We start from the raw sequence: 25,485 nt of genomic DNA, 5'->3' as shown, positions 1-25,485 counted from the left end.
CGGGGGGGATGAAATAGAATGACATAGGGGGGGGATGAAATAGAATGGCATAGGGGGGGATGAAATAGAATGGCATGGAGGGAATGAAATAGAATGGCACAGCTGAAGTAGAATGGCACGGAGGGGCTGAAATAGAATGGCACGGCGGTTGGGCTGAAATAGAATGGCACGGAGGGGATGAAATAGAATGGCACGGCTGAAATAGAATGGCACGGCGAGGGGGGCTGAAATAGAATCACACGGGGGGGATGAAATAGAATGGCACGGGGGATGAAATAGAATGGCACGGCTGAAATAGAATGGCACGGAGGGGGGGCTGAAATAGAATGGCACGGAGGGGGGGGCTGAAATAGAATGGCACGGAGGGGATGAAATAGAATGGCACGGAGGGGGGCTTAAATAAAATGGCACGGAGGGGGGGCTGAAATAGAATGGCACGGCGAGGGGGGCTGAAATAGAATGGCACGGGGGAAGGGGGGGATGAAATATAATGGCACAGGGGGTAGGGAATATAATGGCAAAGGGAGCATCAGAGAAGGGGGAATATAATGGCACAGGGTGTGATAAAGGGGGGGAGGATGAACTGGCACATGATGGTAGCAGCTTTTCTAATGCTGATACTGGTACTACATTGTGCATTGTCGATGCCCTACCTGATGGGGATGATATATATCTAGGGGCCGGTCTACCTCAGGGCCAGATTAAGGCTGCCTGGAAGACGGAGCACTTCATTATGATGCCCCCCCCCCCCCCCCCCCGACAGTTCCCCCACATTAGGTGCAGTACAGTTCCCCCACATTAGGTGCAGTACAGTTCCCCCACATTAGGTGCAGTATGGTTCCCCCATGTTAGGTGCAGTACAGTTCCCCCACATTGGGTGCAGTACAGTTCCCCCACATTGGGTGCAGTACAGTTCCCCCACATTAGGTGCAGTATAGTTCCCCCACATTAGGTGCAGTATAGTTCCCCACATTAGTGCAGTACAGTTCCCCCACATTAGGTGCAGTACAGTTCCCCCACATTAGGTGCAGTACAGTTCCCCCACATTAGCTGCAGTACAGTTCCCCCCAGATTAGGTGTAGTACAGTTCCCCCACATTAGGTGCAGTATAGTTTCCCCCACATTAGGTGCAGTATAGTTTCCCCCCACATTAGGTGCAGTATAGTTTCCCCCACATTAGGTGCAGTATAGTTTCCCCCACATTAGGTGCAGTATAGTTCCCCCATATTAGGTGCAGTATAGTTCCCCACATTAGGTGCAGTATAGTTTCCCCACATTAGGGTGCAGTACAGTTCCCCCCAAATTAGGTGCAGTACAGTTCACCCACATTAGGTGCAGTACAGTTCCCCCACATTAGGTGCAGTATAGTTCCCCCACATTAGGTGCAGTATAGTCCCCACATTAGGTGCAGTATTGTTCCCCACATTAGGTGCAGTATAGTTCCCCACATTAGGTGCAGTATAGTTCCCCACATTAGGTGCAGTATAGTTCCCCACATTAGGTGCAGTATAGTTCCCCCCACATTAGGTGCAGTATAGTTCCCCCCACATTAGGTGCAGTATAGTTCCCCCCACATTAGGTGCAGTATAGTCACCCCCACATTAGGTGCAGTATAGTTCCCCCCACATTAGGTGCAGTATAGTTCCCCCCACATTAGGTGCAGTATAGTTCCCCAACATTAGGTGCAGTATAGTTCCCCAACATTAGGTGCAGTATAGTTCCCCCCACATTAGATGCAGTATAGTTCCCCCACATTAGGTGCAATATAGTTCCCCCACATTAGGTGCAATATAGTTCCCCCATATTAGGTGCAGTATAGTTCCCCCACATTAGGTGCAGTATAGTTCCCCCCACATTAGGTGCAGTATAGTTCCCCCCACATTAGGTGCAGTATAGTTCCCCCCACATTAGGTGCAGTATAGTTCCCCCCACATTAGGTGCAGTATAGTTCCCCCACATTAGGCGCAGTATAGTTCCCCCACATTAGGCGCAGTATAGTTCCCTCCCATTAGGTGCAGTACAGTTCCCCCACAGACATACAGCCTTCAGCCATATACAGTGTATGGATCGAGGTTGTATGTCTGTTTTATTCCCCCACTTCAGTGTCCTGACCACAGCTCTGGGTAGGTCCCAGGACCGGAGGTCGGAACACTGAAGATGACGTGCTGGATACTTACCATGCGCACGCATCCTCCTCACTGCTCCGCTCTGCTCTTCTCCTATGAGCGCATGCAGGGACGTCCCGGCGGCCCCTGCATTTTTAAAGTTAACGCAGGGCCGCAGAGAGGTAACATCCTTGTGTCCTGAAAAGATTTTTCGGGACACAGGGATGTTCTGAATGTGACGGGGGGCCCCTGTGAACACGGGGGCCCGGAGCAGGCGCTCCATGAGCACCAATGATGATCCGCCCCTGGTCTACCTACTGGTGGAGCTCTACCTAATGGGGGTCATTTGTATCTGGGGCTCTGTCTGGGAGCCCTACCTTTTACCAGCTGGGGAGCATATATATCTGGGGCCCTTTTTACATACTAGTGGAGACCTACATGCCTGCCTACCTGATGAGGGGACATACCTACCTGAAGGGAGGGACTACATATTTATTGGGGCGGACTTACTTATCAGGGGCCCTATCCACCTAATGGGGTGACATACTGGTCTGTCTATTAATTTTTTATTAATTAAGACCTTATTTACAGACTATTTTGGTTGAAATTATTTTATGTACCAGGACAAGTGGATCGTCATGAGGGACAAGTAGATTGTGCTCCATTTTAGTCCCTTGGACAAGTATTTTTATTTTATTTTTTTTCACACCCCTGGTATATGCTATGTAGGAACGTACCCTTAACATAGGAAATTTAATATACAGTTAAACCTCTTTGAGATGACCACAAAAAAATCTTCTAAGGTAGTAGTCTTCTCAAAGTATGTATAATAAACATGGAACTAAAAATCTAGCACAGAAAAGCTGGTCTGGTTAAGAAGGTGGTTTTCTCAAAGAGGTGATCTTTTGGTGACACCTTACTATACATCAGTTCCTAAAAGTACTTGTAGTATTCTGTGATGGCAAGTACAGAACATATTAGAGAGTTGCTGCTAGGACTGGCTTAACTTTGGACAGTGCAATGTGTGGCTCCTTTTTTGCAATGTCAGTTCCATTAATTGACTAAATTATAATTGCTATTTTATGGGTATTTACATGTTGGTCAGGAGTGGTGACAGGTCATCTTTAGGTTGTATTCACACATACAGTATCCTGTGTATATTTGATGCGCATGATTTGAAGATGCAGAGATCAATGTAAACTTAATGACTGAACACAGCTTCAAATCTTGTGCATCAAATGCAGGACACTGTACGTGTGAATAGACCCTTAAAGAGGTCATATGGCCAAACCCTCATAAGATTGCATTAAATAGCTTTGAATGCCCTGATCATATACCTTCCATTCCTGAGATTTCAGGGTTTATAGTTTGTTTGATGATGGGTGGGATTATACAGTCAGGGTGTGTATAATAGGCATACATGTCCCTCAATGTACAATATCCACACACCCTAACTATGTAACCCTGCCCATTACCTCTCATTATTAAAATTAGGTTCATGCCCATCTGACTCCCTGAATTGTCAGACAAATTATAAACCCTCATATTTCCGGAATGGGAGGGTGTATGCAGAATCTGTAGAAAGGTGTGCGATCAGGGCATTAGGGCACTCTTAGTTTTTTGGATTGTTATTAGTCATCAGATTTGACTGCCAGGCTATCCATGGAGCCACCTATGAGCACATGCCACTAATCCCAACCCTGTGGTATATGCAGTTCCCAAGTATAGAACTTAAAAGTCAACCTACAATCCTTGTATACATCACTGCTACGCAGAAGTGTCAACCAAATGGAATCAGTTACTTCATGCATGGAACATGGATAACACCTAGCTTCATATGATGCTTCTTTCTTGGGTCATTAGACTCATTACAGGCTCTGGTCATGTACTTACTCTCCACAAAGCTTTCTACACGGTGTAAAGATGAGGTCCAGATGTTCACCCTGGGTTGAACGTAATAAAACATGCATCATTATCTCTAAGTGAAAAAGACCTGATTCAGCTGCTAGTCCTGAGACAACCTTATACATGGTATATCCGTAAAAGAACAGTTTTTTTTTTGTTTGTTTAGAATTTCCCATTGAGATGAAAAATCCACTGATAAATGTAAGTCGTTTGATTAATAAATCTTAGCTGCAATACCACACACAACCTGTGGCACTGGTTTTGGAAATAAAAATAGCCATGTTTTTATTACTGGGCAAGACCTCTTAAAGGGGTACTCCGGTGCTTACACATCTTATCCCCTATCCAAAGATATAAGAATAAGATGCCTGATCGCGGGAGTCCCGCAGCTGGGAATGCTCGCGATCATGCACGCGGCACCCCGTTTGTAATCAGTCCCCGGAGCGTGTTCGCTCCGGGTCTGATTATGGTCGACCGCAGGGCCGGCGGCGTGTGACGTCACGCCTCCGCCCCCGTGTGACGACACGCTCCGCCCCTCAATGCAAGCCTACGGGAGGGGGCGTGATACCTATCACAGGAGCCTTCGGCAATCTCAGTCTCTGCCATAGAGTTGTATTGAGGGGGCGTGTTGGCCGCCGCTTCGTACGGTGGTCAACACGTGCTATCTGGCCAGCGAGCCGGGGCCCCATACACGAGATCGCGGCCCCCCCCCCCCCCCCCCCCCCGAACTGAAACTTATCCTCCATCCTTAGGATAGGGGATACGTTTTTCACCACTGGATTACCCCTTTAAGATATAATGTTAATGATCCCCTACAGTAAACAACGTAAATGTAAAAAAAATACTGAAGTACAAAGTTGCTGATTTTGAACAAAAAGTCACATATATGCGTAAGAATAGGGGATAAGTGTCTGGTTACTGGGGGCCCAACCGCTGGGACCCCCCACGATGTCCTGCACGACACCCCGGCTCTCCACAGGAACAGCGCTTGTCGAACCTGCACAAAGCGGTGGTTGACACGCCCCCTCCATGTATCTCTATGGGAGAGCCAGAAATACCCAAACGCTGTATCTCTGGCTCTTCCATAGACTAATATGGAGGGGCTGTGTTGAAGGCTGCTTTGTGTGGGGGTCAACGTGCTTCATCCTGGGGAGAGCAGGGGGCCTGGGTGGATTGTGTTCCTGCACCACAGTACCCCTTTAAAGGGGTACTCTGGTGGAAAACTTTTTTTTTTTTTTTTTTTTTTTTAAATCAACTGATGCCAGAAAGTTAAACAGATTTGAAAATTACTTATATAAAAAAAAAATCTTAATCCTTTCAGTACTTATTAGCGGCTGTATACTACAAAGGAATTTCTTTTCTTTTTCGATTTCCTTTTTATCTGACCAAAGTGCTCTCTGCTGACACCTCTGTCCATGTCAGGAACTGTCCAGAGCAGGAGAAAACCTGCATAGCAAACATATGGTGCTCTGGACAGTCCTTAAAATGACAGAGGTGTCAGCAGTGAGCACTGTGGTGGTGACAGAAAAGAAATCCAAAAAGAAAAGAAGTTCCTCTAATAAGTACTGGAAGGATTAAGAATTTTTAAAAGAAGATGTTTACAAATCTGTTTAACTTTCTGGCACCAGTACCCCTTTGAGGCTCCTGCCCTGTGTAAGCTGAACCTTGTCAAGCATATCACATATACACTGCTCGAGAAAAATATAGGGAACACTAAGATAACACATCCTAGATCTCAATGAATGAACTAATCATATAAAATACTTTCGTCTTTACACAGTTGAATGTGCTGACAACAAAATCACACAAAAATTATCAATCGAAATCAAATTTATCAACCCATGGAGGTCTGGATATGGAATCAGATTCAAAATTAAAGTGGAAAACCACACTACAGGCTGATCCAACTTTGATGTAATGTCCTTAACCTCTTAAGGACCCATCCATTTTACACCTTAGGACCCGGCCATTTTTTTGAACATCTGACCACTGTCACTTTAAACATTAATAACTCTGGAATGCTTTTAGTTACCATTCTGATTCCGAGATAGTTTTTTCGTGACATATTCTACTTTAACATAGTGGTAAAAAAAATTGTAACTTGAATCCTTTCTTGGTGAAAAATTTAAAAATTTAATGAAAAATGTGAAAATTTTGCATTTTTCGAACTTTGAAGCTCTGTGCTTGTAAGGAAAATGGATATTAAAAATATTTTTTTTTTCACATATACAATATGTCTACTTTATGTTTGCATCATAAAATTGACAAGTTTTTACTTTTGGAAGATACCAGAGGGCTTCAAAGTTCAGCAGCAATTTTTCAATTTTTCACAAAATTTCCAAACTCACTATTTTTCATGGACCAGTTCAGGTTTGAAGTGGATTTGAAGGGTCTTCATCTTAGAAATACCCCACAAATGACCCCATTATAAAAACTGCACTCCCCAAAGTATTCAAAATGATATTCGGTCAGCCTTTTTGTTTCACAGAAATAGCAGCAAAGTGAAGGAGAAAATTCACAATCTTCATTTTTTACACTCGCATGTTCTTGTAGACCCAATTTTTGAATTTTTACGAGGGGTAAAAGGAGAAAATGTATACTTATATTTGTAGCCCAATTTCTCTCGAGTAAGCAGATACCTCATATGTCTATGTAAAGTGTTTGCAGTAGAGGGCTCAGAACCGAAGGAGCGACAAGGGGATTTTGGAGAGTAAGTTTTTCTGAAATGGTTTTTGGGGGGCATGTTGCATTTCGAAAGCCCCTTTGGTGCCAGAACAGCAAAAAAAAAAAAAACGCATGCCATACCATTTTGGAAACAAGACCCCTTGAGGAACGTAACAAGGAATTAAGTGAGCCTTAATACCACACATGTGTTTCACAACTTTTGCATATGTAAAAAAATAAAATAAAATTTCACTAAAATGTGTGTTTCCCCCCAAATTTCACATTTTTGCAAGGGTTAATAGCAGAAAATACCCCCCAAAATTTGTAACCCCATCTCTTCTGAGTATGAAGGTACCCCATAAGTTGGCCTGTAGTGCACTACGGGCGAACTACAATGCTCAGAAGAGAAGGAGTCATATTTGGCTTTTTGAGAGCAAATTTTGCTCGGGGGCATGTCGCATTTAGGAAGCCCCTATGGTGCCAGGAGAGCAAAAAAAAAAACCCACATGGCATACCATTTTGGAAACTAGACCCCTTAAGGAACGTAACAAGGAATAAAGTGAGCCTTAATACCCCACAGGGGTTTCACGACTTTTGCATACGTAAAAAAAGAAAAAAAATCACAAAAATGTGTGTTTCCCCCCAAATTTCACATTTTTGCAAGGGTTAATAGCAAAAAATACCCCCCAAAATTTGAAACCCCATCTCTTCTGAGTATGGAGGTACCCCATAAGTTGACCTGAAGTGCACTACGGGCGAACTACAATGCTCAGAAGAGGAGGAGTCATATTTGGCTTTTTGAGAGCAAATTTTGCTTGGGGGGCATGTCGCATTTAGGAAGCCCCTATGGGGCCAGAACAGCAAAAAAAAAACCACATGGCATACCATTTTGGAAACTAGACCCCTTGAGGAACGTAACAAGGGGTACAGTGAGCATTTACCCCCACTGGTGTCTGTCAGATCTTTGGAACAGTGGGCTGTACGAAATTTTTAACAGCCCACTGTTCCAAAGATCTGTCAGACACCAGTGGGGTGTAAATTCTCACTGCACCCCTCATTACATTCCGTGAGGGGTGTAGTTTCCGAAATGGGGTCACATGTGGGGTTTTGTTTTTTTTGCGTTTGTCAAAACCGCTGTAACAATCAGCCACCCCTGTGCAAATCACCTCAAATGTACATGGCGCACTCTCCCTTCTGGGCCTTGTTGTGCGCCCCCAGAGCACTTTGCGCCCACATATGGGGTATCTCCGTAGTCGGGAGAAATTGCATTACAAATTTTGGTGGTCTTTTTTCCCTTTTACCTCTTGTCAAAATGAAGTATAGGGCAACACCAGCATATTAGTGTAAACAATTTATTTTTTTTACACTAACATGCTGTTGTAGACCCCAACTTCACATTTTCATAAGGGGTGAAAGGAGAAAAAGACCCCCAAAATTTGTTAGGCAATTTCTCCCGAGTACGGCGATACCCCATATGTGACCCTAAACTGTTGCCTTGAAATACGACAGGGCTCCAAAGTGAGAGCGCCATGCGCATTTGAGGCCTGAATTAGGGATTTGCATAGGGGTGGACATAGGGGTATTCTACGCCAGTGATTCCCAAACAGGGTGCCTCCAGCTGTTGCAAAACTCCCAGCATGCCTGGACAGTCAACGGCTGTCCAGCAATACTGGGAGTTGTTGTTTTGCAACAGCTGGAGGCTCCATTTTGGAAACTGTGGCGTACCAGACGTTTTTCATTTTTATTGGAGAGGGGGGCTGTGTAGGGGTATGTGTATATGTAGTGTTTTTTACTTTTTATTTTATTTTGTGTTAGTGTAGTGTAGTGTTTTTAGGGTATAGTCACATGGGCGGGGGGTTACAGCCAGTTTCCCGCTGCGAGTTTGAGCTGCCGCGCAAAATTTGCTGCATCGCAAACTTGCAGCCTGATACTCACTGTAAGCCCCTGTCCATGTGAATGTACCCTGTACATTCAAAGGAGGGGGGACCTCCAGCTGTTGCAAAACTACAACTCCCAGCATGCACAGTCTATCAGTGCATGCTGGTAGTTATAGTTTTGCAACAGTTGGAGGCACACGGGTTGGCAAACACTGAGTTAGGAAACGGACAATGTTTCCCAACCAGTGTGCCTCCAGTTGTTGCAAAACCACTACTCCCAAACATTCTCAGGCATGCTGGAAGTAGTAGTTCAGCAACATCTTTAGAGCCAGATGTTGCCGAACTACAACTCCCAGCATGCTTGGAGTTGTAGTTTTGCAACACCTGGAGGACTACAGTTTGCAGACCACTAATACAGTGGTTCCCAATCTGTGCCCTTCCAGATGTTGCAAAACTACAACTCCCAGTATGCCCTTACTGTCCAGGCATGCTGGGAGTTGTAGTCCTGCAACATCTGAAGGGTCAGATGTTACAGAACTACAACTCCCAGCATGCCTGGACAGTAAGGGCATGCTGAGGATGTGTAGTTTTGCAACATCTGGAAGGGCACAGTGGTCCCAAAGCTGTGGACCTCCAGATGTTGCAAAACTGCAACTCCCAGCATGCCCAGACACCAAGGGCTGTCTGGGCATGCTGGGAGTTGTAGTTTACAGGGTCCCATTACAGCAATGCATGTCGCTTTACGGCGACGTGCATTGCTGTAAAGGGCCCGACCGCGGCTGAAGATCAACTCACCTGTCGCCGCCGTCGCCGCCGTCTTCATCGCCAGGATCCGGGTCTTCAGGGTCCCCAGCACTCCCCCGTCCCCCGCCGCGTCCTCCGGTTTTCCTCCCGTCCTCTCCGGACTTCCAGGGGCCAGGCAGGATGGGAGGAAGTAACCGCCCCCCCCCCCCCCCCCCTGCGATTGGTCGGTTAATTATCCGACGGATCGCAGGGGATCGGAAGAGGTGGCAGGCTTGCCACCTCGCTCCTATACGTTAGCATGGTCCTGGCTGTCTGTGACAGCTGGGATCATGCGAAATTACCGGGCGGTCGGGTCCCAGAGACCCGATCAGCCCGGTATCGCCGCAGATCGCAAGGGCGATTTCCCTTGGGATTTGCGGCGATCGCCGACATGGGGGGCCTACATGGCCCCCCTCTGCGTTTGCCCTGGATGCCTGCTGAAGCATTTTAGCAGGCATCCAGTCCCGATCTCTGCCCGGCACGCGGCAGAGACCAGAAAACTCCAGGGCGTATGGATACGCCCTGGGTCCTTAAGGCCCAGGGTGTAAGGGCGTATCCATACGCCCTGGGTCCTTAAGAGGTTAAAACAAGTCAAAATGAGGATCAGTAGTGTGTGTGGCCTCCCCGTGCCCGTATGACCTCCCTACAACACCTGGGCATGCTCCTGATGAGGTGGCGGGATGTCCTCCCAGACCTGGACTAAAGCATCCGCCAACTTCTGGACAGGCTGTTGGTGGATGGAGCGAGACATGATGTCCCAGATGTGCTCAATCTGATTCAGGTCCGGGGAATGGGCGGGCCAGTCCATAGCATCAATGCCTTCCTCTTGCAGAAACTGCTGACACACTCCAGCCACATGAGGTCTAGCATTGTCTTGCATTAGGAGCAACCTAGAGTCAACTGCACCAGCATATGGTCTCAAAAGGGGTCTGAGGATCTCATCTTGGTACCTAATGGCAGTCAGGCTACCTCTGGCAAGCACATGGAGGGCTGTGCGGCCCCCCAAAGAAATGCCACCCCACACCATTACTGACCCACCGCCAAACCGGTCATGCTGGAGGATGTTGCAGGCAGCAGAATGTTCTCCACAGCGTCTCCAGACCCTGTAACGTCCGTCACATGTGCTCAGTGTGAACCTGCTTTCATCTGTGAAGAGCACAGGGCGCCAGTGGCAAATTTGCCAATCCAGGTGTTCTCTGGCAAATGCCAAATGTCCTGCATGGCATTGGGCTGTAAGCACAACCCCCACCTGTGGACGTCGGGCCCTCATGGAGTCTGTTTCTTACCGTTTGAGTGGACACATGCACATTTGTGGCCTGCTGGAGGTCATTTTGCAGGGCTCTGGCAGTGCTCCTCCTGCTCCTCCTTGCACAAAGGCGGAGGTAGCAGTCCTGGTTGTTGCCCTCCTACGGCCTCCTCCACGTCTCCTGATGTACTGGCATGTCTCCTGGTAGCACCTTCATGCTCTGGACACTACACTGACAGACACAGCAAACCTTCTTGCCACAGCTTGCATTGATGTGCCATACTGGATGAGCTGCACTACCTGAGCCACTTGTGTGGGTTGTAGACTTCGTCTCATGCTACCACTAGAGTGAAAGCACCGCCAACATTGTAAAGTGGGCAAAAAATCATCCAGGAAGCATAGGAACTGAAAAGTGGTCTGTGGTCACCACCTGCAGAACCACTTCTTTATTGGGGAGTCTTGCTTATTGCCTATAATTTCCACATGTTGTCTGTTCCATTTGCACAACAGCATGGTAAATTGATTGTCAATCAGTGTTGCTTCCTGAGTGGACAGTGTGATTTCCCAGAAGTGTCATTGACTTGGAGTTACTTTAACATCCGTGCTCCGGCCAGACACGCTCGCTGTGAGCGCTTTGTCATGTCCTCGCTGCCGACGGGGCTGGGATTCGCATTGCGGGACGTGACCGCATGCGAATCCCAGCAAATCACTCACCTCCCTGTCCTCACAGCCCCGGTGCGCGTGACCCGCCTCCTAGGGTGTGCGCGCCGGAGCTCTCACTCTTAAAGGGCCAGTGCTCACTTAGTCAAGTGTCTACACCTGCACCCTGGTCCTTAAATATCAGCTCCTCCCTTGGTTCCTTGCCAGATCATTGGTTGTCTATTGCCATAGTGAAAGTTATGTGTCTCTGTTACTGTGTACCTGTTCCTTGCTATCTTCCAACCCTGCACCGGAGTTCCTGACCTACCATCTTGCCACGTCCTGCCAGTCTCCTTCTGTGCCATGCCCCCTCCCAGCTACCTATGTGGATGAGTCGTGCCAGGGGTAGCGACCTGGGTTCTGCCTGCCGCAGCAAGACCGTCCCGCTTTGCGGCGCGCTCTGGGGAAAACCAGCGGCACCTTAGACTCCGCTCCCTGGTACGGCTTATGTCATCATCCCCACAGGCCCAGAGGATCCACCACCTGCCGTGACCATAACAGTTACATTGTGTTGTTTAAGTGTTCCCTTTATTTTTTTGAGCAGTGTATTATGGGTCTGTTGGGTTTCACCAAAGTATTTGTTATTATGATGATAAAATTGGTTCTGTGTGCAATGTTTTTATTCTTTTCAAAGAAGATGTGAACATAGCCTAACATGAGCTATAGATAGACACACACACAGCGATTGTACAACAATATAAATATCATAATGGCGATAGACCACTGAAGGAAAATTGTCATATTTGTATATTTAGGCTATAATACATGTAGCCAAGTGTATAAACTTTTGTAATGCTTTTATGTAGTTATTGTCTGAAGATATCCATGCAAATGTAACTGGCTGATGATTGCTTGCTTATCCTATCATGTTCTCACCTTACAGTGCTGGCGTCCATTTGTGTATGTGAAATTGTCCTCATAATGTATTCCACATGTTGACCTTATTCTATGCTGGTTCAGAAGGCTCTTTATTTCTATATAACCAATTGCTGTAACATAACTAGAAAGTAAAAAAACCTTTTATAAGTGCTCGGATATGTGTTTCACATATTGACAGTGTTTATTTTTTCTAGGAAACGCACTCTTGTTTGCAAAGTGGGAGGTATTCTGCATAAATTAAATAATCCCCTCATTTTTATAATTTTTCCCAGGAGATCATTATTCTACCATCTACCAAACTGACGTGAGATCAGACTTCTAGGATAGTGGTCTTCTCAAAGTATTTATAATAAACATGGAACTAAAAATCTAGCACAGAAAAGCTTGTCTGGGTAAGGGGGTGGTTTTCTGAAAGAGATGATCTTTCAGTGATGCTTCACTGTACATCCATTTCTAAAAGTTCTTGTAGTATTCTGTGATGACAAATCCTGGACATATAGGAGAGTTGCAGTCAAGATTGGACAGGGTAATGTGTGGCCCCTGTTTTGCAATGTTGGTTCCATTAATTGACTTGACTGTGGCTGTAAGGTGACTTGTTGCTGCAGCAGCCCTCTCCCTGTTTTCTAAAGAAGACCAGGCACAGTGACATTTTCCAGCCCACCCTCAGCAGGCTGCAAGACTAAAATAAAAAGGATCAGGAGAAATTTGACAAATTTAAGGATAAGCATTGTCTGCAAGATTTTCTTCCGCTTACTTTAAATATATGTATATTTTGTATTAATGTTCCTTTATTTTAGGTAAATACTATTCTCCAGTGACATTATTTTGCTGCGGTAAATTAGAGTAGCTGTTAGGTCCTAGTGATCAAGTTGGATATGCTATAGTGTAGTAGCTGGTGACCCAATAAGTAGATGCTCCGTGGTGTCTTATTCCTGTTGATACAATATTCACATTAACTTTTATCTGCAGATGGTCTACTACAGTGCTTTCCAAACTGGGAGAAGTCCCCAGGGACATCAAGGGACCGTCCCATACTGCTTCCGCAGCCACCGCTAGTCATGTGGCCATGACCCATGCTGTCTTGTCTGGAGCAGTGGTGGCTGCCAGGTCTTCTGATGAGTGATGCCTCTGATGTGCCTGTGGAGCAGAACAGTAGGAAGTCACTTGTCAGACACCACCGCGAGCTGTCGAGCTTCTACCTGGGCCTGTCTGAGCCAGACTGAGGCCAAGTGGGAATTAAATGGTACAGGGGGTGATGAGGGGTCGGAGGGATTGACATAGTGGGTGATCAAAAAGGAGGTGAGGGTGAAAATGGCACAGATTGATCAAGGGGGGAATGCAGTGACACAGGGGTGATCTAAAAGCTCTGGTCCAGTAGTTTAGCATCAATTTCAGTGATTCAGTAAAAATAAGGTTTTGTTCCTGATTTTCACATAATAGATCAATTATTATACTGTTATACCACTTCGATTTACTTACTATAGAGACATACTAGCTCACTGAAGCCCAATCACCATGAGTGATATTTACAGACTTATACAGAACTTTCTGTTTAGAGGCCACTGCAGCACGTTCAACTCTCTTTATGTCCAAGGCAGATGTTAATAAACCATAACCAAATGTATCCCCCAAATGAATGTGCAGCTGCCTGGAGCTAAACCTCGATGTGTACACTGAAGAGTAATTACATGTTCCAATGAGCAACAGGCGACACGTCCATATGAACTCTATAAACAAGACAGCAGTACAGCTGGTCTTGGGCCCATTTAGCCAAGGAGGTGTTAGCTGCATTAATATTTTCAACATTGTGAGTAATATTAAAGGAATTGCTCTGACACTGCGACCCCCTGTCAGTTGTTAATATTAAGAAACCATCCCTACATGATGTGTACTAACAATATTACAGTGCCTGAAGATGAGCACTGACTATATATTCAGTTAAACTAATGGACATTATTTAGGGAAGTACCTTGGTGTCTGGACACCTTCTGTAAGCCTAGTCTGTGAGAGTGGCACCCATTCTGGTGAACTCGAGCCGTTCATGTATTACATAGACCTAGATTAATCTAAAAGGCTGTCATGTAACTCTACATTTCCCCTACAACAAAAGAACCTATGGGCATTGGAAAAGATGTAAAAGCATACAATATCCATAATGGGACGTGCACAAAGTTGTGGGAAAGAGGATAAAATTAATTAAATCTTTTTTTCCCATGGTGACCCGAGAATTCCTTTTTTGGGTAGTGTATCTGTTCTTGAATAAGGCCGAAAGTCTTCTTTCTAATACATATGTATGCTACCTTTATACCATTAACAGCTCTCACTTTTTAGAAACTCTTTACATGTCGCACAGACATGTCAAACATTTTGATTGACCAGATTTTGGGTGTTCAGTTCACCGATGATCACCAGATAGAGCCAGGAGAAGTGTGTAGCGGAGTGCTTCACTCTGTCGGGTTCTAAATGTAACTCTATGCAATAAAGTGGGTAGAGCAAAGAGTCGACTGTATCTAGCAAAGAGTCGACTGTATCTAGCAATCGGTTGATATCTGAACACCTAGGCAGATCTAAAACTTTTGACTTGCCTGTGTGATATGTAAGTCATTTTTTTTAAGTGATAGTATTGCTTTAACTGTAGTCATCAGCATTAGCTGGCATATGGGTTAGTGTGAACTGCCTACATAGCCCCAGTGCTTAGTCTCCTATTGATCTGCATTCATTTTCATGCTGTTGCCTTCTATCATTTACTTACTGCGCCTCACTAGAAAGTACTGTTGGGCCCTTGTAATTGCTGGAGGCCCTTACTAGCTGTTTTGCCCCTGCTACCCTGGTGGTTATGCCCATGCTTCCTAATGAAGACTACCGTAAACATAAAAGCTTTACCAACATTCCAAGTACAGTGGTCCCTCAACATACAACGCGGACCATCGTTTGTTGAAACCATTGTATGTTGAGGGTTTGGGATGCTCAAGGATACTCACATGTCCCCGCCGCTCTGGCCCATCAGTTTGCCGCTCCTCTGCTCCCGTATCACTACGTCACTGCTGCCCTGCACCATCGCTCTCTGACACCGTCATCACGTCGCCCCTGAGAGGCCATTGTATGTTGAAACGATCGTATGTCGGGGGACCACTGTACTATCTTTTCACCTACATTACAGTTGTATGCATTTTTTTATGTTCTGGAGTCCAGTTCCATTATTTAAACATGGTGGGGTCATGTCAGCGTGCACCGTGTTATGCTTATATTTCCTATACATTCCTTGTGAGGTTTATTTATGATGTAGCGAACAGATTTAGCAGATACAAATTCACAGGAAATAGCTGCAGCGCAGTTCAGGGAATAGAAATATTATTGACATAGGCTGGATTAGATATTTTTGCTGTCTCCAGTTTCTATTGGTAGGAAGCAGTGGGGGTAAAACTGTAATGTTACCCCAGCTGATCCATGGAGGCATAATTTATAATACATTTAGCTGCATGGATACAAGTGATCATTAAATATTTTAGTACTAAAGTTTGCATATTGGGTACATTATTCCTTAAAGTTACTGTCAAAAATAATTGTTCTATCTTTTACATTATGGAACAAAGCCCTGACTTGAAGGGAAAACTGCGGAAAAGATATTAAGCAGCTAAATCTGGAGTTTTGTTTTCTATTTTATTTGTCCATATAACAATAATAAAACTTATAACAACAGGTTATAGTTTTATGTTTTACTATGAATATAGGATGCACCCAGGGTTTACACAGCAGCAAATAGCAATATTTCATATTAATGAAAACATGTGTGGTGTTCTAAGGAAATAGAGGTTTAATGTCACTATCTGGTCTTAGGTAGTACCTCCTTTCTTGGTGTTATACAGTACTACAGGTAATTAATATTATATTATTATAACAATCTACATTGGTAAAAGCTAGTGACTTTGCTGTTAATAGATATGTACATGATATGTAAGTGACTAATATGTGATATTTCCAGTAATAATCCGAGATTCTGGTTTTCTACATGGGTCAGACAAACATATCTACTATAGTACAAATGAATTGACTATAGTCTCTGTTGCATATATACATGCAGTATTGCTGTATTGAGACACATTACTGCACAGAAGTGAATACAGTGTAATGTTACTACTACAAGGAAAGCATGGAATTCTGGAATCACTTGACCTCCCTGTAATAAATTCTCCTGCTGCACTCAGTCCTCTTATTGTTAGCAGAAGCCTCCTGTATGGAGCACATCTAGTGGCTGGTGACAGTCTCTCTGCTCCTTGATAACATGGACAGACAGTGAAGAGTGAGGAGTACGGAGGCGTTCAGTAGCCACCTCTAAGGGGGTGGTGTAGTGTGCAGAATGCACAGCCCTGTATGAAGCTTCATGGCAGGTCACATGTTCCTGGCATTATGGAGTAGCCCAGAGACTGCGGGGGGCATGGAGATATCAAGCTTGCCCTGCCCAGCTCTAGAGGGATAGCTGCATATTGATTCTGAATGCTTGGTTTCCCAGCTACTTCAAGACTCCTTTATGTGTTATTAATGGGGCCCAGACTCTGAGCAATAGGGGGGAAAAGTTACTAGGAAAGCTGAATTCAGTGATCAGGCAGAGAGGTTTTCGTGCACTCTGTCTAATAATTACAGTACAGCTTTCCAAATTTTTCATGTCGGTGACACTCTTTTTAGACCATGCATAGTTTAAGTGACACACTCCTTGCCGTACCTACGATGCATGTGGCTGCTGGCCCTCCCCCTGTTCCATTTTATTCCGCCAGTTATGACTCTCTGTGCTATTTTATCTCCCCCCCCCCTTGATCACCCCCTGTTTCATTTTAACCCCCCGCCCTTGATCACCCCTGTGCCATTTCATTCCCCCTTATCAATTCCTGTATCATTCCCCCTTCTTCTCCCCCTGACCACTTCATTCTACCTTCCTGATCACCCGCTGTGCCACTTCATTGCCCCCTTGATCACCCTGTACCATTTTATCTTTGCTCTGATCACCCTCTGTGCTGCTCCATTTGCCCCCCTTCATCATCCCACCTGGTCTTAGTCTGGCTCCGGCAGGTCCAGGTTCAGGCTTTGCAGCTCCTGCTTTAGTCTGACAAGTGACATCATCCTGCATCATTAGAAGGGGAGATTGAAGAAAATGTCATATTCATATTCATATGAAGGGTGGGCATTGTGCGGCATAGAGAGGAGGCAGGGAAGCCATCTCCCCATCTCCAGTGCACACAGAAGAGCTGTTGCAGTACAGCATCGGAGGACCACACCTCTCACCTAATGAACTGATATAAGTGAGACATAGTTTTACTCCGTTCACTATAACTCAGTGTGTTGGGTCAAGTGCGGGTGAACTGCCAGAGCTGAATCAGTGATATAAACCCTTCATTTTCAGTACTGGTGGAGGTCCTAGGATGCCCTACCCATCATAAAGTGACAGTATATCCTACAAATATGCTATTGCTTTATTAGATGGGAATGAACCTGTGAATACTAAACTCAACCCCAGGTGAGTAAGGGGACAACAATTTTTAAACAAAACCCGCAGGCCTGATCCCGGGTTGCAAAACCCCTATTAGATCCCACCCCTAAAATTTCACTTGTATTTATTATAATTATAAAAGAGTGTCTGAAGATTTATAACTTAAAATCAGGTAATGATGTTGGTGATGATATGTATAGATTATAGCCAGCTGGCTTATATTGATCTCAGTGGTTCTGCAGTGTCCACTTGATAACACCAACACCAGAACTTATTGATGAAAGCTCTATGCATGCCCCCTCTACTCTTTTATAATTATAATAAATAAAAGTGAAGTTTTAGGGGTGGGGTCTAATAGCGGTTTCTAAACCTGTGAATGTGAAGATAATTACCCTAGTCCTATACATCAATGCAGTTGACCTACAGTATGTTTGGTAGGAAGAGAGAAATGTACATAAAAGATGTAGAATCTATTACTGGTGGAGCGAGTTCTTTTCTGCTGAGGACGCTCCCTGTAGGTTGGCATGGCTTGGAGCGGCCTTAGTATAATTATGTGAATCCACAGTGTTGAGGCTTTTTCTAGTTTGTTCATCTTGTGTTATACAGCAGCTCCTCTCCTGAACATGTTGGTTATTTATACAGTGTGCCCAGGGATCTTTGACATTTTAATAATTTCCAGCTTTAGTAATAAAGGCCTGGCAATGGGGTACTAAGGCTAATGACAGTTCAATGCAAAACAGTGATCTCATAGACATGCTCAGCAAGCTGGAAGAGTTTGCCCTGTGGCACTTGCCCACATGCTCGGTGCAATCACTACAAAGCTTAACGTGTAGGTCACTCCTCCATGCAAATGTTTTTGACACTTGAAACAGCCAAGCTAGATGACATCAATCAGATTTCTATATTGTAGAGATGAATCCATTTAACTAAATGTTAACCAGATGATAAATGGCTGCCCTGCTCCCCAGTGTTAACTGATACCCAGTCTGCTGTTGTTGGCTGTAGACTGAAAAAACGCCAACTGCAGCTTCATAAATTAGATTGGGAGATTTAAAATTATGATTCGAGCCTCCTTGGGTTACAGAGACTTCATGAAAACCGTCAGGCCCGGCAAGGTTCTCTGTCTCAAATAACATTTCCAAAGCATAGCTGTTTCATAATCTGGGGCACACTTTCAAAGAGAACTAAATATCTTCACATGTGGCCAACAATACAGACGGGGCAAATGTAATAGGTAAAGCTCCTAAAGTCACTTTAGAAATTTTAGCACTCATTTACACTATCATAGCCATCACATTTTCTATAGATTAAGTGATTTTATTACTGATCCAGGATTTGAGAATAGTTAATAGAAACATGACATCAGTGTTTGTTGCAGACATGGGAAATTACATGCACCCTTACCAACTTAATGCAGCCACCCCTGTGAAACATAATATGGGGTCTTTATTTGCTCACACAGGACACTTAGATTTATTGTAAAGCTGTATCTTTGTACTGGTGCTGCCAAGGTTTTGTTCATACTTTGCACTATGAGCCTCCGTCCTATGGTCGTCCTGGAACCAATTAATATTGTAACTTGAGGGACCACTGTATGTGGCAAGGACTGCACATTTATCATCAACAGAAACCTACATTTATGTCACAAAACACCACATCAGACAGGACTGCAAGGCAAATATTAACATGTCGTGATCTTTATTACATGCTTTTTACAACCAGAAAATATTTAATAACAATAAAATATAACAATTATATAACAATAAAATCCTTAATAAATCATGTTTAACCAGTCCCTGACCCCTGGTTTGGGTCTCTGGCACAAAACCTAAAACATGGAGACATGAAGGCAGAAAGAAAATCCACTGATGTTATAAAGTGCTCACCCTTGTGGGTAAGATGCCCCACATGTATTGTTGCTGTTAAATGCTTCATCAGGGGTCTTTTTTCTCTGTACAATAAACCATGTAATATACATCTATGTTGGTTGTATATAATGCAATAATGCTGCTGGTTCTGAGAAGTTTGTAGTCCTTCACATACTGTCTCCCTCCTCTTTCCTTGTATAGGAATTATCATAGGCCCTTGCTGGCAAGGCCAGTTCTGCCTATACAAAATAGGCAGCTGCCTAGAGCGCCCTCTTAATGGGGGTGCCGTTCAGCACGCAGCAAGAAAGTTAGTAGCCAGCTAGCATCCGAAGCACCCGCCCTGCCAGCACCACCGTGTCAACCCAGTCATAAGGTAATTAGATGAGGAGGAGGTTTGTTACAGTGTGTTACACCAGTAGTAAGGTGGGGCGTGTGAAAGAGTGGAGGCAATGTGCAGGTTCAAGGGGCGACAAAATTAGCTTTTGCCTACGGGGGCAAAAATCCTTGCACCAGCCAATCCATACACTTATCCCTTATTCGCAGGAGAGGGGATAAGTGTTTGATTAAGGGGGGTCCAACCCCCGGCTAATGCGCGTAGCGTCAACCTCACTGAGGTTGACGGTACGCCCCCTCCCTATACAGCTCTATGAGAGAGACAGGGATGCACGAACGCTGCATCCCCGCCTCTCCCATAGAACTACATGGAGGAGGCGTGTCGGCAGCTGGGGCCCCATGCGGGAGATCGCGAGGGGTCCCAGCGTTCACACCCCCCACGATCAAACACTTATCCCCTATCTTGTGATAGACATTAAATTACTTTCTATGATCATTGCCATATTATATATATATATATATATATATATATATATGTATATATATATATACACATACATATATATATATATATATATATATATATATATATATATATATATATTGTCACTGGCTACTTCATTGAGCTTAATGAGCATTGTACTAATTAACAGAAAAGAGACATAGAGCCATGACTGCTGCTTTGGGCATTCTCTTAGGCACCATCACACTCAGGGGTCCATTCTATTTGCTTAATTGAACTCTCCAGCACTTGAAGCAAGGTTAAGCAAAAGGTCCATATTTAAGCTTATTTAACCCCATCAGATACACCCTCTATTTAATAGACAATATGACTGACTATACAGGCAAACTACTATACCTACCCTGTAAGGAAGACACTTAAGGCACTGGTAATAACGTTCCTAGATTTTAATGTGTCCGTGGCCTTGAGTTCATTCTGCAGAGGGCAATGAATCTGCACATTCTCAAAGACTAATGTGAAGCAAACTGCACTGACCATAATATACATTCATTCTTTATGGTAGACAATTACAGTGGTCCCTCAACATACAATGGTAATTCGTTCCAAACGGACCATCGTTTGTTGAAACCATCACATGTTGAGGGATCCGTGCAATGTAAAGTATAGGACAGTGGTCTACAACCTGCGGACCTCCAGATGTTGCAAAACTACAACACCCAGTATGCCCATGCTGGGTGTTGTAGTTTTGCAATATCTGGAGGGCCGAAGGTTGTAGACCACTGTTAGACGAAGTTGAACTCACCTGTCCCCACCGCTCCGGACCATCACTGGTCGTCACCGCTGCCCGGGATGTCGCCGTCCATCGCTGTCGCCGCGTCCCCGAGGTGTCCCTGACGCACCGGCAAGGCCTCTGCTTCCCCGGCATCCGCGCTCTCCGTCGCCGCCATCACGTCGCTACGCACGCCGCTCCTATTGGATGACGGGACGACGTGCGCGGCGACGTGATGACGTCGATGGAGAGCGCCAACGATGCAGGGGATCCCGAAGAGGACGCACCGGAGCCCCAAGGACAGGTGAGTGATCATCACCGGAGCTCACGGGGCACCATAAACGGCTATCCGGTGGCAGCTGAAAAAGTCTGCGCTGCCGGATAGCTGTTTATGCAATGGCCCCAACATACGAAAGCATTGTATGTTGATGCTGCCTTCAACATGCGATGGCCTCCTAGAGGCCATCGCATGTTGAAATTATCGTATGTCGGGGCCATCGTAGGTCGAGGGGTCACTGTACTTCATGAGCTCCAAAGCCATAGAGATCCATGGATCAGTATGTGAAGTCTACAGTTCTGTTATATAATAGAAGTGAGCATTACCCATTTGGATCATTGCAGAGAACCTTACGCAATCTTATAACACAATTCTAAGAAGTGTCTGGAAATGACTGGGTTATTCAATGCTCCTGTCACTTTCTGTTGGCTAGAACTCCCAGAGTAGAAAGAACAGGATTCCAGATGTGAGCTGAAAGAGCGCTAACAAAACACACAGATCTTTCATCATTACAACGTTCTGATCAATGGACAATGTGCAGCAAACAGGAGAGTTCTAATTACATACATTCTGCAAAAATAAGTTATTTTTCATGATCCTACAAGACACAGATGCTGAAAAGTGAATGGCGACACAATCCCAGTATGTAGTATAGCAATTCCTTATACAGCGTGTTATCGAAGTCTTCTGACCTGATCTGTTCTGAGGCTGGAGAAAAAAAAAAAAACTGGCATTGAATAGGTCATTCACTGCACACCACAATCTGCTTCCCATAAAGGTCAATGACCCATAGGATGCCGGCATTTCCTACCCCATAATTGTCCAACATGTTTTTGTGCAGATGCATCGATGAATATTTTTGACTATGAATTTTTGTCTCCCAACATAATGTCATGCATAACATTGTGTTAACTAATGTACATACATCTTTTTTGTTTTTCTGTAAGATAAAATGTTCCTACTTCAGTTACGGTAAGTTTTGTGTTTAAGATGTAGATGAAATAAAAAAGGGAGTAGCGGCATATAGTAGGATTCCGTACAGTATGACAATAAATGGCTATAAGAAACAGAGTGTAATTGAAGCCTTTCAAGTGTTTCTAATTATATCTGAATACAGGATGTTTTTTGTCCAGTTCCGAACTTTACAAGTAAAATGTGTAGGACTAGGACGTCCGTAATGGTAAAGTCTTATGCTGTTAGGTTGTCCTATCTCTTCATTGTGGTCAGGCATCTAACCTGACTGTTAGGCAAACATCTGCATTCCAACAAAAGCAGCTGTCTCATTTAGTTTTGGAAAAGAACACTTTGTACATTGTGAATATAATGAGACCATTCAGTACACAACAGTTTTTTTTATTGTCAGCACGGTCATAGACTGCCACCTTGTGATGTAAGTTTGTTACTGTTGTTATCCTGATTTTTATTTGCATTATATGAAGTTTTCATAAAGAAAACTATATCTCTAGTGACACCTATAGGTGGAAATATGATAAGTCATTGTTCAGCCCTTTAAAAAATCGTACTTTGGGGTTATGACGTTTAACAAGTATGAATTCGCCTTCAGTGTCTTTAAAGGGACAGTGTTATAAAAAAAAGTGTTTAAATCTCATTTCTAAAAACTTTTGACGTCAGTTGATTTTTTAATCTGTTGGGGCCTCAGTGCGACCCCCACAGATCATTAGACCGATCTAGAAGATGTGCATAGTAGCACCCTTTACTCTGCAGCTATCAGCAATGTATTAGTATCTGGTTCTAATCAAGGTCTTTTAAACCCCTTAAGGACTCAGGGTTTTTTCATTTCTGCACTTTCGTTTTTTCCACCTCACCTTCTAAAACGTATCATAACTCTATTAATTTTCCACCTACAGACCTATTTGAGGCCTTTCTTTTTTTTTTGCGCCACCAATTGTACTTGGTAATGACATCAAACATTTCACAAAAAAAAAATCTATAACGAAACAAAAAAAAAATTGTGGGGCAAAATTGGAAATAAAATCCACCATTTTGGCTCCCGATTCTACACAGTGCACTTTTCGGTAAAACTTTATTTTATAGGTCCATACGATTAAAATTATACCAAACTTATATAGGTTTTATTTAGTTTTACTTCTTTTAAAAAATTATAACTTTTTGTATGAAAATTAGCATGTTTAAAAATGTCCTCTTCTGACCCCTATAACTTTTTTATCTTTCCGTATACAGGCATGTGTGAATTTTATTGGTACCATTTTTGTTTTGATAGGACTTTTTGATGGCTTTTTATAATTATTTTTAGGGTATATAAAGTGACCAAAATACGCAATTCTGGACTTTATTTATTATTTTTTATTTTTCACGAATACACCATTGACCGTGCCGTTTTTTTATAGTTTGGACTTTTACGCAGGCGACGATACCACATATGTTTATGTTTTCTTTTGTTTACATATATCTTTTTTTTTTTTATGAAAAAGTGGGTGATTCAAACTTTTATTAGGGAAGGGGTTAAATAACATTTATTAACTATTTTTCTTAACTTTTTTTACACAGTTTTTTAATCCCCATAGGAGACTATTACATGCAATCATTAGATTGCATACACTGTTCAATGCTATGCCATATCATAGCTTTGACCAGTGTTATCGGTACTCTGCTGCTCTAGCCTGCTGAGGCTAACTGGAGCCTTGGAGAATCGATTGGATAGTGAGGAGGCAGGTAAGGGCCCTCCCACCGTTCTTTCAGCTGATCAGGACATCGCACATTTCCTTGTGATCATCCTGATCAGCTCCACTGATCTGCCGGGAGTGTATTTTCGGCATTTTAGATGCCACAATCAACTTTTATCGAGGCGTCTAAAGGGTTAATGCCGGGCATTGGCCTGATCAGCGGTGTCCGGCATTAACCGCGAGTCCTGACTGCTGAAAGCAGCCGGGACTGAAAGGATTTGAAACAAGCTCAGCTCCTGAGCTCGCTTCATAGACCTGCCACACGAGGTTAAAAAGATCTTTGCAAGGAGAAACAAAAGATAGTATCTAGACAGTGCATCACCAATACCTTATGCTTTCAACACAGAATTTGAATGTTCAGTCTATGGCATGTATTATCATCCTAATATTAATGTTTTTTTCAAAGAAAATGTAAATTGCATTTTTGTTATATCTATAAATATTTTTTTTATAAAATATACATAATTTAAAAATTTTTGATATATTCGTATATAATATAATAATAATTCACAATTAATACCTATAAAAACATTGATTTTCGGGGCCATTCCCTGTAGCGTTCCAGCAGTAGTCTGCCATCATGTGTCTGGTAATATGAGAGAACTTTTTTTTTTTCTCCCTGTCAACCAATAGTTTTTCCATGATGTTACAATGTTAATTAGTAAAAAAGACCAAACTCTGTTGCATATATGTAACAACTGCAGGTTATACTGGGGGGAAATTCATTATTTGAAGGGTATTCAGGATCCTAAAAACTAGAGGCAATTTTTCAACACTAATATATATATTTTTTTCTTTACTTGGCATCCACAAAATACCCTAACCTTGTATAAAGATCTCTAGAAACTTAGGGCAGTAATACATAAACTGCTTGTCTTTATTCCCTGGAACGAAGGGTACCATATGAATAATGATAATAATAATGATCATAAATAATATTAATATACAGCCATGGAATTCACATCATTAATGGTTGCTGCCTACAGCTTCCACTAGGGAATGTATACCACATTTAAAGGAAAACTGTAGTTTAAGATTTTCCTTTAGTCCTGTGCCCGGGCTGCAAAAACTATAAAAAAAAAAAAACTTTAACGCGCCTTCCTACGTTCCCGTTGTGCCGATATTGGCGTTCTGGTCCTTTGGTGCTGGTCCTCTTCCTGCTTCCTGGGCATGGTGAGTCATACAGTGCTCAGCTTATCACCGGCCACAACAATGTCTTGCCTCGGCCGGTGATAGGCTGAGCACACAGTCATGTAAGGAGCCCGGGCAGCAGGGAGGAGGTGGAGCCCAGGCTACTTAACAGTGCGTTCAGCCTATCACTGGCCGAGGTAGGACATTGCTGCGGCCAGCGATACGCTGAGCGCAGTATGACTCACTGTTTTCACTACAGTTTTCCTTAAAATTAAAACTAGCTTCAAGTTAGCTTAAAT

The 25,485-nt window shown here is 43.7% G+C and overlaps 1 protein-coding gene across 4 annotated transcripts in view; it reads left to right on the top strand.

Moving 5' to 3' along the window:
- The window catches only part of SCFD2 (sec1 family domain containing 2), a 555,742-nt gene that overhangs the window by 306,647 nt on the left and 223,610 nt on the right, over window positions 1–25,485 (top strand). Inside the window, exons 6-7 of one of the 4 annotated variants that reach the window (XR_008888883.1) lie at window positions 19,710–19,881; window positions 21,784–22,165. The exons of 2 other annotated variants lie outside the window; for them this stretch is intronic. The gene's annotated coding sequence lies outside the window, so the exon portion shown is untranslated. Of the gene's footprint in view, window positions 1–19,709; window positions 19,882–21,783; window positions 22,166–25,485 lie in introns of those variants that run through there. One more of the 4 variants, XR_008888884.1, reaches the window with a different exon arrangement.

This window comes from Hyla sarda, chromosome 1 (genome assembly GCF_029499605.1).
Source record: "Hyla sarda isolate aHylSar1 chromosome 1, aHylSar1.hap1, whole genome shotgun sequence".
Classification (NCBI taxonomy): Eukaryota; Metazoa; Chordata; class Amphibia; order Anura; family Hylidae; genus Hyla; species Hyla sarda.
This window is presented reverse-complemented; position numbering and strand designations above follow the sequence as displayed.